This window comes from Apium graveolens, chromosome 2 (assembly GCF_009905375.1).
Source record: "Apium graveolens cultivar Ventura chromosome 2, ASM990537v1, whole genome shotgun sequence".
In the NCBI taxonomy this organism is placed as follows: domain Eukaryota; kingdom Viridiplantae; phylum Streptophyta; class Magnoliopsida; order Apiales; family Apiaceae; genus Apium; species Apium graveolens.
The window spans coordinates 230,943,894-230,957,888 of NC_133648.1; the positions used below are offsets into that span (position 1 = coordinate 230,943,894).

A 13,995-nucleotide genomic window follows, 5' to 3' on the forward strand; every position below is an offset into this window, starting at 1 on the left:
GGGGTGTGATAAGTGGCATTTTATGCCACTTAGAACATCTTAAAATAGCTTAAATTGGTGCCTTGAAATCAAGTATTTTGTGTATTTGATGCGTTTTTCTAGTGTTTATGTATTTCAGGGTATTAGTTGCATTTCGGAGGAGTAATCATCAAGAATAAGCCTTGGCATGTGTTCACCATTGCGAGAGGAAAGAAATGGGCAGATTACGGCGAAGAAACGGAGCAATCTCAGGATTTTTCCAGTAGGGTCCTGAGCGCCCGCTCAGCAATGCTGAGCGGCCGCGTAAGAAGCTGAGCGCCCGCTCAGCTATGCTAAGCGGCCGTGCAGGGTCGGGGAAAAAAGATTGGTATTTTAGGACTTCTACTTCTGTTTGGCTTCCACTTCTATGTAATCTGAGTTTTATGGGACTAGTATATAAGTAGATTTGGAGATGTTTTCACGAAAGAGGATCGTGGTATTAAGCAAGGAGCGAAGAAGATAAGGAAGAAGACCGTTTTAGCACACAGCAACGAAGAGGAAGCATATTTTCTTGTGATTCTTGTTTCGTTGTAACGTTGGATGCTAGTTTTCTTACTTTGAACCTATTTACTCTTGTGACGTACTCTGGTTAAATATAATTAGTTTAGTTATTATTTTCTTGTGTTTGTTTATCATGATTTCATATGAACCCATGATGACGATAAGTGCTATTATGGGCTAATCGTGATCATGGGGTCGCAACGGATTTACTATGGAATTCTTTAGTTAATTGTTTAATACTTTAGTGTGTGATGATTGTATGATATCTAGTATTGGTTGTGCGTATTTGTCTTATGTGCGTCACGAACATATAAGATAGGGTGTTAATCTCTTGTGAAGCGACGGTGGATCTTGAGATTTAGAACTTGCCATGCTAGCATAGGTTCATGTATGATGTGCATGATTAGTGGGTAACTCTAACAGTTTTATTCGCCCTGTGTAATCAAAAGGAATAATTTGTGCTTAAATCTTTGTGTTGTCAATTTCTGTAGACATATAGGAACTCAACATAATTGATGCCTATTCAACTTGTGTAATAACCCCAATTTTTGGAAAATTTTTGAAACCCTTATGAATAGTGTTTTTGCTGAATGAGAAAACTTTTCATGTCACGCTATGTAGGGGTTCTATTATTGATCTTCTGGGATATTATTAGTACTCTATGTGGTATATAAGTGTATGTAAAGATCGTCAGAATCCAATTCCGAACACTTTGATTTTTCCCGGAAATCCACTAGATACGGAAAGAATTGAGTATAACGTAACAGGATAAAAAGGATTTAAACTAAAGGATTATAAGAGAGGATCATAAAAGGAATAACAAATATTGAGAAAGGTTAAGGGAACCTAAGTAATAAGATCCCGGGTATGATCCCTCAAACGATAAACGAAAACGAAAGTTAAGCGAACCGTATAACAGATCAGCGGTCATTAGGCAAACAATTAGGAAGTTAATCAAAAGGATAAGAGAGGATGGTGTCATCCAACCAATAGAAAGAGGACAAAGGAGGGGTGATGACATCACAAAGTGATGCAAGCATGACATAAGAGGGAAGGAAATGTGGTGGAATATTAACCACACAAAATCAAGGGTAAATGGGTAATTGACCTAAAACAAAACAAAAAAAAACCTAGCAACCAAGCAAAACAAATCACAAAACACCAAACCCTCCATTTCTTCATGAAGCTCTCGGCTTCTTTCTTAAGAATTGGGAAGTCCAAGCTCCTCCACTTGCTATTTTACAAGGTAATTATCCTAGCTTCTCCTAGTTAAGTTACATACTTCCTAGAAATCTTAGCTTCAAAATCCTTTCCTAGAATTTCCTATAAATCATTCAAGAAGATGGTGAATAGTACTTTCTTGAAATTAATTTTTGTGTTCTTGATTTCTTTGAAAGAACAAGCTTGTAGGAGGTTAGATTAAGGCTTCCATGGGCATTCCAAGGACCTTTCATGGATTAAAAGCTTCAAGGAAGGTATAACTCTTCATAGTCTTAGTTTTAAGTTTTGTTGTTTAGATTTCCTAATGTTTAGATGATGGGTTAGTGTAATGGATGTGTAATCATGTTTAGAGCTTGTTATGAGTAGTTTAGTTGGTGAGAGGCATGATTATTGTGTGTTTAGAGATTGGTTGATTTTGTGATATTTTTGGAGTTGGAAATCTTGGTTATTAGTTAATGAACTTAAGTAAACTCTTAGTTCATAATTGAGAAATAAGTATGAATTGGAGATATTGAATTGTTGGGGCTGTTGTAGTATGGTATGGATGGATGTTGGTTGTATGAATGATTTGTGGTTGAATTGTGGTTGTTTTGAATTGGTTTAAATTTGGGAAATCGCGTAAACATAGCCGTCGTAATGTCCGATTTACTTTAGACTGCTTTCGTTCATAACATTAGGACCCGAGAACTCCCTGCTAGGTTTTGAACATTGCCATGATTAGATAGTTCATGTTACGAGCTTCGTTTTGATATGTAGTCCGTTTGATTCCGATGTACGGTTTAGGAGAAACGGCCATTTTAAGTAACGGCATTTCGCGAACAAAACATTATCCCTCGCCTTACTTTGAAACATTGGTTAAGGACCCTAAAGGACTAATTGGAGTATGAATCATGTATGTAAAGTGTATTAGGCAAATGGTAAGGCACTCGCGAAAGAATCGCTTTAAAAATCATAATGGGTAATTTATTAAAAATGGTGGAGCCGAGGGTACTCGAGTGACTTAAGAGAATCAGTAAGCGCAAAACAAGTGTTAGAGTCTGAGTTGGTTAGAGTATAGATTTACAAGTGACTTTGGTTTAATTCCAACTTACTTGTTGCTTATAGGTTACCAGACTCGTCCCGAGCCATTCGTAACCCCCAGTCGCTCAGGCAAGTTTTCTATCCGTTATACTGTTGTTGTGATGTATATATGTATATGCATTATCTTGCGATAGATGTATGTTGGTTAATTAGCAAATGTTGCGATATATTGAAGCATGCTGATATGGTATATATATGCATGCCTATTTCGTATTCTTGCCAAATATATCTGTTGGTTCAGTTGATAATACCTATGCTAGAGAATAGCAGTAATTTGCATATACCATTAGTATAGGGACCCAAAGGTGAAAACATTTTCTAAAACCGGGAGTCGATGTTCCCGAGTATATTATATATATATATATATATATATATTTAAATATATATATATATATATTGATATAGTTTTCAAAACTATTAATCGAATAAGGTTTATTCGATAACTTTTATTTTATTTAATGAATATTATTACGAATATTCATTCGAGGGCTTATGACTCCTGTTATTTTATTTAATGAATATTATTACGAATATTCATTCGTGGGCTTATGACTCCTTTTATTTTATTTATTAAATATTATTTGAATATTCATTCGAGGGCTTATGACTCAGTTTATATTATTTAATGAATATTATTTGAATATTCATTTGAGGATCTATGACTCCGATTATTGTTGAGTTATATTCCTTATTTTATTAAAGAATAAGGTGTCGATAATCAAACTTATTTTTGATTATTCAAATAAAGATAGTACTTTCGTATAAGTATATCTTTGGTTATTTAATACTCATTTCAAGTATAAGTCTTACAACTTCTACTTCAATTATTTGTATAAAGATTATTCTTTATGGGAATATTATTTAAATAATAATATTCAGACATTTTCTAAATATATTGGGACTGATTTACTTCATTAAATCAGCATTACTCCAAACACTCTTTAAAGTGTTTTCGAGTCTTCAAAATGATTTTTAAAAGTTAGAGCGGATCCCAAAACTCATTTTTATATTTAAGATCTTCCTGTTAAAAAGGGGATTTAAATACTCGCTCAAAACCTGGGGGATCCAGCTCTGTGGTGCATTTTATATTCGCAACAAGGTTGCAGTTTTGGTAAATGAATTGATTACTTACCCAACGTTCGGGAAGTAAGTCCATCTATCGAGTCGGCATAAGCAACATGGGCTCAGTGGGCGTCCATGATAGTGTAAGTGGCTCAGTGGGAGTCCATCAAATGCATAAGTGGCTGAGTGGCAGTCCAACATAAGGTCCTATTGCGACCAGGATGATGACCAGTGGGGAATTCGTCCATCTACTAGTATAAAAGGTTACTTATTGGTATCTTTGCCTGATCAGCAAGATATCAGGTTTATGCCAAAATTCTTTCCTTTCCAAATTTATTGGATATTGCAATTCTGTTCATGTTTTACATGACAGAGGTTTTCAGGAAACGTATGTATATATATAGGTGTATATATATATCAGGACTTAATGAAGTATATCATAACTTCATTTCCTTCAAAATATTTCAAAGATTGAATCTATTCATGTCTATCTTGTAGTCTCATCAGTGTGATGAACTTTTGAAACTAATTACAACTTGAACGGTGGTAGTTCAAGTAGTATTTGGAAAAGATATAAGTATATTGGAGTATCTTGTAACTTCATCTTTTAAACTTATATCTAGTAAATGATTATCTTATGCATGACAAAGATTTTCAGAAAAACGTTGAGACAAGGTTAGATATATGAGATCACCTTGCAACGATATTTTTATACAATTATACCCTGGAACTCTGTGTGTATTATGCATGGAAGAGGACTTCCAATATTTTGAAAAGTATATATGTATATATATATACTGAATATTTTGCGACTCATCGCATTAAGATATCAAACTTGGTTCATTTCTTTTGACCAAGACTTTCATGAGTACTATGAGAAGGCTCATATATTGTTAATCATTATACATATTATTTTGGTGGGCTTGCTGCTCACCTTTGCTTTCTTCTTTCATCACACAACATCAGATAGACAAGATGAACAGGACCAAGCTCCCGATTCGCGAGCGGATAGGAAACGTTCCACAGTTTCCTATAGGCGTTGATGTCGCTATAGCTGAGGTAGGAGCTACCAATAGGCTAGGCTTTCAACTTTTGATGTACCAGTTTATGTATATTTATGAATTGTAATAATGGCAAAGAAATGTAAATTTATTCAGAAACCTTTTTAAGGTGTATTGACATATAATTGTGGAATAAAATGACTTGTGATTATTTTTGGATATTCATCTCTGAGACTATAACTTGTGGTGTGTGTGTTTATTGTGGGGTCACAGTACAGAGTAGTTGATTGTGTATTAAGATTGGGTGATATTAAGGGAAATGGAACTCGTGACAACCCGGATCCCCGACCCCGGATTTGGGGGTGTTACAACTTGTATCTTAATTGTGGATGCTTGGTAGAATGGTATTAGTACAATGAAAGTTGGCTTTTATCAGTTTCGTGTTATTCGATTAATATCATCACTGTCACATGCTAAAGGTAATAACAATAACTATTGAAGGAAGTAGTAATGAAGTTGTAATCTCATGAGTGTTTTAATATTGTTAATTAAGTGAATAATTAAGTAATTAATTGTAGTTAATATTTAGTCAACAATTCTAAGTGTTAGTGTCTTAACATTGAGAAGTAATCATACATTGGTGCGTGAGTTTAATTAAACAATAATTAGTCTGAGTCTCTGTGGGAACGAACTAGAAAGTATTCTATATTACTTGCGAACGCGTATACTTGCGTGAATATTAGCGCGTGTTTTCGCCCTAACAAGTTTTTGGCGCCGGCAGATTTGTTTAGTTTATGTACTTACCATCATTGGTCATTAGGACTCAGTGATTAGGACGTAGTTGTTACTTATCGTTTCCGGTTGTGTTTCAGGTACTTTAGCGAGCGTTTATGCAAACTCGTTCTCGTACTCGCAAGAGGACTTTAGATATAACTGAGGAGACAGACGAAGTTCTTGATATTCCGGAGAAGTTAGATTTTGAAGATTCGGATTCAGGAACTGAGCGGAAAGAACCAGAAATCATGGGTGATCGTATTGTTCAAGCTGATCCAGCTCTTATGGATTTTTCTCGGCCAAAAATTGATGACATTCAGTCAAGCATTCTTCATCCGGCTATTCAAGCTAACACCTTTGAAATCAAGCCGGGCACTATTCAGATGGTGCAGAATTCTGTTTCTTTTGGAGGGGCTGCGACTGAAGACTCCAACATGCACATAAGGAATTTTTTCGAGATCTGCAGCACTTTCAAGTATAATGGCGTGACTGATGAGGCTATCAAGCTGAGGCTTTTCCCATTCTCACTGAGGGACAAAGCTAAGGACTGGTTACATTCTGAACCAGCTGGGTCCATCACTACTTGACAAGATCTTGCGCAAAAGTTTCTGGTAAAGTTTTATCCGATGGCAAAGACTGCTGCTATGAGGAGTGCTCTTACTCAGTTTGCGCAGCAACCTACAGAATCTATGTGCGAAGCTTGGGAACGCTACAAGGAAATGTTGAGAAAGTGTCCACATCATGGAATGCCCGATTGGATGGTGATCACTGGTTTCTGTAATGGGTTGGGGGCCCAATCTCGGCCCATGCTCGATGCAGCAGCTGGAGGTGCCTTATGGGCTAAAAGCTATACTGAGGCTTATAATCTAATCGAGGCTATGGCTGCAAATGAGCATCAAAACCCAACTCAGAGGATGATGCCTGGGAAGGTAGCAGGTATTCTGGAAGTCGATGCAGCCACCGCTATTGCAGCGCAGCTTCAAGCGTTGTCAATGAAGGTTGATTCTCTGGCTACATATGGAGTTAATCAAATAGCTATGGTTTGTGAGCTTTGTGCAGGTTCTCATGCTACAGATCAGTGTTCTCTTGTCAACGAATCTGTTCAGTATGTGAATAATTATCAGCGACAACAGCAGCCTGTGCCAGCTACTTATCATCCTAATAACAAAAATCATCCAAGTTTCAGCTGGGGTAATAATCAGAATGCTATTCAGCCACCATATCAGCAAGGTGTGAGTAAACAGTTTAATCCACCTGGATTTCAGCAAACACAGCAGTATGCTCAAAGGCAGTCATATCCTCAATAGGGAAGTGCAGCTGCACCTACTAGTGCTAATTTTGAGGAACTTAAGCTGTTATGCAAAAGTCAGGCGGTTTCTATCAAGACCTTGGAAAACCAAATAGGTCAAATAGCCAATGATGTGCTCAATCGTCAACCTGGCACTCTTCCCAGTGACACGGAAGTACCAGGCAGGAAGGAAGCTAAAGAGCAAGTCAAGGCTATTACCTTAAGGTCTGGAAAAGTTGATGATGCTGAAAATGCAAAAGAAGGAGAAGCTGAAATTAGAGATGAAGAAGCTAAGCAAAAGGAGAAAGCGACGGAACCAAGGAAGACTACTGTTGAACATACTCTGCCTGAGGGTAATACAGGGGAGAAACAGCTCTATCCTCCACCACCTTTTCCTAAGAGATTGCAGCAACAAAAGCTGGATAGACAGTTCGGTAAGTTTCTGGAGGTGTTCAAGAAACTTCACATCAATATACTTATTTTAAGGACGTTCCGAATCGTAATCTCACTCCATGCCCTCACTATGAAATTTTCAACTCCTCAGGGGGTAGGATGTGTCAAAGGGCTTCAGTATGATTCCAGGGACTGCTATAACAAAGCTTTTAAGGTAGCCAACGAGTATTGCGGCCCCAAGATTGATGATGTTGAAATGGAAGATAGCGAGGGCACTAAAAAATGAAAAGGGGCTATAAACATTATCTCGATAGAAGAACTCCCAAAGAGGTATGTTGGGAATATGTTGTGAACTTGATGATTATATTAACAAAACACCTTATCAACTTAGTGAAAAATGTAGCACTCGACGGATGATCAGATATAGTCCCGACGAATGACTAGAACTTGAAGATTTGATTTTGATTTCTTGGCTTTGAAGAAGAAAGCCGAATGGGGCTTCTTTGGGAGAGAGGGAGAGTTTTTATGCTTGCTCCTTGGTTGCTTCTAGTAAATGAGGTTGTGATATCTTATATTGATTGATATTCTCTAGTTTAAAAATCCTAGGTTTTATTCTTGTTGCCAAATCCATGGACAAATCTAACTAGCTTGTGGTAGATTACAAGCTAAGCCACTTACTTAGCTTCCCTAGCTTACTATTCTATTAGCCTTGGTTTATCATCCTATCTCTAGCTCACTATTTGATAAAGTAATCATGGTTATTTAGTGCGTTACATTTATTTAATCGTTTACGCGTTCGCTCGGTCGCTTAAACGTTTTCGTAATACTTCCTCGTAAATGGTTCGCGACGTAATTCCTAGCTAACTTGTGCCATTCTGCCAAACAGGGTTGTAGGAGAAGCTCGATGACGCTGACGAAGAACCTGATTCTCAGATTTGAGGTTGGACACATTCAGTTCTAGCCTGAGTACGCGCATAGACCACATAATTAAATAATTAGAAAACAGGCACTGCATGTATTTTTTTTCCTCTGAATTATAATTGTGCAACTATAGTCTGTAGCTGTGCAAGTTTCAACTAGGATTCCTCTATTTCTTTAAGTCCGTCTTTGCTCTCATTTTGAACTTCATTAAACGTGCACAGAAACTCATCAGCTCTCTTTCTCAATTCTGTTATCTCTTGCTGCATGTATAGGATTTGTATTATAATAAATTGTTGTCTTGTAATCAATCAATCGATTAGGCATAAGATCAGCTGTAACTTGAGTTTTGAGTGATGAGGCTTACTTACAGGAGACAAAACTACATCTCCTCTTCTATTATTTCAAGAAACTGGTAAGTTTTCTTGCTGCAGTAATAAAGTTGGTCACTAAATTTGTGAATTATCTTTAAGGAACAAGAATGTTTTATAAATGAGTATATGAAGTAATGCATGACAAATGTGATGAAACTGTCTGTTTTAGGAAACAGACAATTACTACAGAAAATACAGACCTCGACTTCTTGGCCTACAAGAAGTTTAGTGCGAAAGGACGACCATTTTTTTTGAATGTCAGAGACGGGTTGTTCTTCATTCCACCTGTTGTACATTGTTCCACAAAATTAAAAATTATTTTTTAATTTGAACTGCTAATACTTTTCATATACACTTGATAAGAAAAAATATTATCAATGTTTATACAAGAAATTATACAACAGGTATTCAGGTTTCATAAGGACGCACCTTGTACTAAGCCTAAGCTCGAGATCACAACCATTCTCATCTTCACTAGCCACACTAATTACCTGAATCTCAATCAATAAAAACTTATTAATTCTAAGTTTTTAATTATAAGGTCAGATCCTCCTGCTGTAAAAAGAACAATGACAGCATAGATACGTTTCAACTTGCATCTAAATGGGAATTTTCATCAAAAATACAAAATAATAATGTACCATAGAAACGTACATTTCTGCATGGAAAGTAATGAAGAAATCCATGAGCATCTGTCAAAGGTTGTACTATAGTATGAGGTAATGAACAGAACTAGGGGGAAGACAAGTAAGGAGAGCTTTCCATTCTCATACTCTCCTGCAAAAACAAGGACAAGAATGTTGTTGGTACCCTACTATGCTCTTGGAAAAACAACATACCAGTGCTTATTAAATTTGTAAAATGCTGCTTCCGAACAAATGAGTACATATGGTCTAACCAAATATAAGTTCTAGACATCACAATATTCGCTTATTTTTCGACTATTTATCATAACTGCTTTAAAATTAAAAAGAAGTCCACAACTTGACATGAGAATGATATCAGAATAAATGAACAAGCACATCTAAACATTACATGACCAATTTTGTGGATTCCTAAGTAATAGAGACCACATTCTTATATACCAGAACAACTTCCACATTTTCACCTTTGTTTATTTCAATTTAAGTTTTACATTATTTTATATTAAAAGAAAGAGGATTGATATGAAAAGTAATATCTTTCAAGAAAATTAATATTTGATCGGTGCATATTAAACACATAATCGGGTATGGAATTGCAAAAAAGATACATGTCCCGAAACCATTATTCAATTGAAAATAAATAAAAGCCATAAACATCTAAAGTGATAAAGAAACCAGTACCCCGTAACCACCATCAAACATTGCCTGGAATGCATCAGAAGAAGCAAGAAGGCATATCCTATGGGCGAAAAACCGCTTACCTAGTAAATAAAAAGAGCAACAAAACTTAGCACAGAGAACGTAGCAGCTGCTTTAATTCACTTAAATTTCTCCATAAAAATAATAAGTTTACCTTCAATTAGGAAGGTAACATCTGACAATGTAGATTTGTTAACAAACTTCTCCTTCAAGTATACCTACACCACAAATGTAGTAAAAAACATTGAAAATTTTATACTAGTTCAATGCTTAATTCCCTCAACACGGAATAACACAGGAACAATTTTGTCACTCAGCCTATTTTGGTTGCATGATGTTTACATAGAACTATGTGGTTTTACCTTGTGGCAAACATACACATTATCAATAAAAATAATTAATAAAGCTATTCCAATTAAACAATAATCGGTTTAGAATAGCATATACACACATTTTGCAAATGAAACAAATATTCCCGTAAAAAATAAGAAACTAATTAATAACTTAAACTTACCAAGATGAGAAACAACAAATTGTTGAAAAAATGTGAATCCAATTACAATACCAGAAAAAACTAAATGTACCTTTGAGATTGAGGATGCAGGACCTGTATCTACCAGAGAAAATGAGCGGGCTTTGTCAGCCAACTTGTGTAAAGCCACCGACGCAACACGTTGAAGCTTCAAATCTGATGATAATAGAAGTTCTAAAAGACAATCTAGTCCTGCAACATCAAGAATGCAAATGGAGTAAGTCACTATCCTAATTGTAAACCTTGAAAATGCTGCTTTAATGAACATTGGTCCACTATATTAAAACATTAATGTAGATAGTTAATACTAAAGATTAATGTTAAAATATTAATAGTTAATACTAAATATTAATAGTTAATACTAAAGATTGACCCATTATACATATAACTTATGTAAATATAAAACCTAAGCATATTCAAAATATCTAAATTTTAAATATCAAAGAACACTCTCTGGGTCATTGTATAACTACAGGGTGTGACATAATTAAACTCATTATATATAACAAATTGCACAAGATTTAAATATTTCATAAATAAAAAAAGGAAGGGAAGAACTGTTCTTTCCTTTCCATCAAACTATCCTCAATTGCTTTGAGCAAGTCTAGAATCCAACCTTTCACCAATCGATTTCATACAAATCGAACCAAAAAAATTATTTTAAGTTGGGCTCGTACTTAATTAGGTTATGTGGTTTAAAATTATGAAAAAGATTAATTATGGTTTGAGATGGGTTGATAGAGAGATAGGTTGATAGAGAGATGAGAGAGGGAGACTGAGACGGTGAGAGAGAGATGAAATAGAAAAGAGAAATAGATGGTAAGAGAGATTACATTAAGAGCTCCATCTCGAGCTTTATTAGGTCCATGGTCTAAATTAGGGTTTTGGAGAGGGAGTATCGAAAAAGCAGAGATGAGGGAGATGAAATCAATATTTGAGAGAGAGAGTTAGGGTGTTTGAGATGAAGCCAGGATTGAGAGAGAAAGTTGTCGTCGGGATTTGAGAGAGAGATGCGGGGTGTGAGTAAAGGGGAAAGGGGGAGATATTTTGGAAGAAGGGGGAAATAAAAAATGAGTTGGGGGGCAAATATTTAGTTAAGGGGGGAAAGTTGTGTACTGAAATGTGGAAAAAATGATTACTCAATTATCATTTTTTTAGAATTATTTATAGACAACGACTTATAAAAATAACTGATGTCAATGTTAAAAACATTAATTTGATATTTTTAATTTTTGAACATAGACAACGGCTAGTATACGAAACCGATGTCAAAATTCTTATTCAACATCGCTAAATTGTAAATCGATGTTAAAAACTCTTTTAACATCGGGTGCGTTACGTGCCGATGTCTAAGTACCGATGTCGTATGTACTATTTCTAGCAGTGATTACAAGCTAAGCCACTTGCTTAGCTTCCCTAGCTTACTATTCTATTAGCCTTGGTTGATCATCCTATCTCTAGCTCACTATTTGATAAAGTAACCATGGTTACTTTCTTACCATGGTTAGTTAGTGCGTTACGTTTATTTAATCGTTTACGCGTTCGCTCGGTCGCTTAAACGTTTTCGTAATACTTCCTCGTAAATGGTTCGCGACGTAATTCATTTTGTATTTATTCCTTATGTTTTGAATTATCATACTTGGGTATAAATCTGTAGGGTTTTAAATTCGTAATTATATTATGATTCTCGTAATCCTCGATGATTCGTACATATGGTCGTTTTTCAAAGTTCATTTTCTTCGAAAACTAATAGCGTTTCATACACTCATTTGGTATGTATAATCATAATATCAACTCTCGAAACTCATTTTCTTATGCACTACATAGTGTGGTCTCAAAAAATTTTCCCATCCGTCAGGGTTACTATTCATTAAACGTTTTACAAGGTCTCAAAGATTCGAGTTATTACAGTCTTCCCCTCTAACAAGGATTTCGTCCCGGAATCAATTAGAAAATAAGTGGGGGTATCTATTCCTCATTGCGTCTTCAAGTTCCCAAGTTGACTCTTCGATATTTTGATTCCTCCATAAGATTCTAACCAGCTTCACAGTCTTGTTCCTCATCACTTGTTCTTTTTGGTCCATTATCCTTACTGGTTGCTCGATGTAGGCAGGTCTGGTTATAAATCTACCTGCTCGTATTCTATTATGTGTCGTGCATCTGCATGGTACTTCCTTAACATAGACACGTGGAATACGTTGTGCACTTGTTGCATATTAGGAGGCAAGGCGAGCTCGTAAGCTAGAGGTCCTATTCTCCTCAAAATTTCAAAGGGTCCTATGAATCTGGGACTCAACTTCCCTTTCTCCCCAAATCTCATCACTCCTTTCCACGGAGATACCTTGAATAACACTGATTCTCCTACTTCATATTCCCTATCCTTCCTGGTCTGGTCGGCGTACTTCTTTTGTCTGTCCTGAGCTGTTACCAGTCTTTTCCTGATGAGTCCTACCATTTCTCTGTTCTGTTGGACTAACTCTGGTCCTATTATCTTGTGTTCTCCAACTTCATCCCAACACAGGGAAGAGCGACATCTCCTTCCATAAAGAGCTTCATACGGAGGTATTCCTATGCTAGCGTGATGGTTGTTGTTGTAAGCAAATTCGATCAAGGGTAAGTGGTCATTCCAGTTTCCTTTAAAATCAATGGCACACACTTGTAACATATCTTCTAGGGTCGGAATAGTCCTTTCACTTTGTCCATCAGTCTGGGGGTGGTAAGCAGTACTCATGTTTAGTCTGGTGCCTACGCATTCCTGGAAGCTTCTCCAAAATCAGGAATTAAACCTTGGGTCTCTATCCGACACTATGGCTACAGGAACGCCGTGTCCCACTATAATTTCTTTCAAGTAAATATCCACTAGCTTGTCTACGGTGTACCTTTCGTTGATTGGTGGGAAGTGTGCGGACTTGGTAAATCTATCTATGATAACCCATATGGCGTCGTGATTGGTCTTTGTCATTGGTAAGCCTGTCACAAAATCAATGGCTATATGCTCCTTTTTCCGTTCCGGAATTTCTAGGGGCCGTAATAGTCCACTAGGTCGCTGATGTTCAGCCTTCACTCTCTGGCATGTCAAGCACTTGCTGACCCACTCTGCTACTTCTCTCTTCATGTTAGGCCACCAATAATATTCCTTAAGATCACGGTACATCTTCGTACTTCCTGGGTGGATTGAATATCTGGAGCTGTGCCCTTCGTGCAACAGCTCGTCCTTTAACTCTTGCACATTTGGAATCCAAATTCGGGATGCATACCTGATTATCCTTTTCTCGTCCTTCTCGCATCTCACTTCCTCACCGGTCAATGTTCCTCTTTCTTCGCTCATCTTCTTTTCCTGACATACTCGTATCTTTTCAGTCAGTTCCGGCACTAGCTTAATCTCAAATAATCCTTCTGTTCCTTTACCGGCCGTCCTCACGTCAATTTCCATTTTCTCAAATTCTTTAATCAATCCCTCAGATGTCATTATCATTTTGAGTCTTTCCTT

At 36.5% G+C, this 13,995-nt stretch overlaps 1 non-coding gene across 1 annotated transcript; it reads right to left on the minus strand.

Annotated features, from left to right (window-relative positions):
- Window positions 1–6,298: 6,298 nt before the first annotated feature.
- Window positions 6,299–6,405, minus strand: LOC141709452 (small nucleolar RNA R71). Its single transcript, XR_012570027.1, has one exon. It is a non-coding gene; the product is annotated as a small nucleolar RNA R71 (small nucleolar RNA).
- Between the last annotated feature and the right edge of the window lie 7,590 nt (window positions 6,406–13,995).